Source organism: Aegilops tauschii, chromosome 3 (assembly GCF_002575655.3).
Source record: "Aegilops tauschii subsp. strangulata cultivar AL8/78 chromosome 3, Aet v6.0, whole genome shotgun sequence".
Classification (NCBI taxonomy): Eukaryota; Viridiplantae; Streptophyta; class Magnoliopsida; order Poales; family Poaceae; genus Aegilops; species Aegilops tauschii.
In genome coordinates, this window is record NC_053037.3 from 112,698,552 (window position 1) to 112,700,445 (window position 1,894).

Sequence of the window (1,894 nt, forward strand, 5' to 3'; positions counted from 1 at the left end):
CTTAAACGTGTGTCCAGATCTCAAACCGTTTTCACTGTTGGATAACTCGCGTCGAGATCTTCAAAATTAGATCCCATGTTGATAGGTTTTCACGAACTTTTTTCATAAAAACCGGACGAAAAAACCAAACCGGGAGCATGTTTATTTTCCCTTTCCGAAAGCCGTTTCCCTGTCGCGGAAGCAAATGTTGCCTCTTGTAGAAGGAAATAAACGAGATTTTTTTGTTACCGAGCCGTTCCTCTTGTGGAAGCAAATCTGTGCCTCTCGTCGAAGTAAAACCGTGCGTCTCACGAAAGGAAAAAGACAGAGAAAACATGGTTTTTTTTCATTTCCGAGAGGCGCGGCGAAAGCAAAACTGTGTCTCTCAAGGAAAGAAAAAAAAAGAGAAACACATTTTTTTCGTTCCCGAGAGGCATGCCCGTGCCTCTCGCGAAAGAAAAAAAGTTTTTTTGTTTTCGAGAGACACGGCTGTGCCTTCCGCTGAAGAAAAAAAGTGTGTTTTTTTGCACAAATTTTTCCCCTAATTTTTTGTCGAAAAGTTAAGAAAGACCGGTGAAAACCGAAAAGCCGAATAAAATCATCTAAAACGCTGAGAATACGTGCGGGAAAATAAAAAACTGAAAGGAGCACGACACGTGGTGGTGGCTAAGAGCCCGCCACTCAGCCCACCCCAAGTGACCCTTGGTGAGGCTCCCGAAAAAGCGCTCCTCAATTAGTTGCTCTTAGGGAACCCTTGCTGCAGGGAAGGCCGAGATAAGCCGCATAGGCGCGCAAGAGGCCACATGCCCGTTTTTTCGGTCTATTTCTTATTTTCTGTTTTAATATACTACGTATATATATAACAAAAAATACTCTACAAAAAAAATTGAAAAATGTTGACCAAGAATTTAAAAATGTTAAATGTTTATCATGTACTCCCTCCGTCCCAAAATAAGTGTCTCAAGTTTAGTACAACTTTGCACTAAAATTAGTACAAAGTTGAGACACTTATTTTGAGACGGAGGGAGTACACGAAAATGTATAAAAACAATGTGCATGAATTTTTTTGATCATGCATTTAAAAATATATTAATCAAGCATTTGAAAAATGTCAAAAATGTATTTAAAAATGTTAATGAAGCATTTGACAAAGGTTAATGTGTATAGAAAAGGTGTTGACCATGTATTACAAAATGATGAAAAAAATTAATCGTGTATATCAAAATGTTAATCAAGCATTTGAAAAAAAGTTGAACACGCATCAAGCATTTGAAAATGTTAAATATGTATAGAAAAATGTGCACCATGTATTCAAAAAATGTTAATATTACATTTGAAAAAATGTTAATCAGTGATTTGAAAAAATGTTAATGTGTATAGAAAAACTGTTAACCATCCGTTAAGAAAATATTAATCTTATATTTAAAAATGTTTATAAGTGTGTATAAGAAAAATGTTGACCATGCATTCAAACAATGTTAATCTTGTATTCGAAAAAAGTTAGTAAGACATTTGTAAAATGTTGAAAAGGTTTATAAAAAAATATTGACCATGTATTGAAATATGTTAATCTTGTATTTAAGAAATGTAAAACAAGCATTTAAAAAATGTTGAAAATTTGTATAGCAAAAATGTTGACAATGTATTAAAAAATGTTTAGTTCATATTTGAAAAGTTAAACATGTATTTGAAAAAAATCTTGGTGTATACAAAAATGTAGAATGAAAAATAAACAAAATAAAAATAAAAATGAAAAACCAAAGAAAAAAGAAAATAAAAAACTATACCAAAGAAACAAATGCAAAAGGAATAAAAAACTGTGAAGAGGCAAAGAATAAAAAAATGAAAACCAAGAAACAAAAAAAGGCAAGAGAAAAAAGAAGGAAAATGAGTAAGAAAAGTAAGACCGATAAAA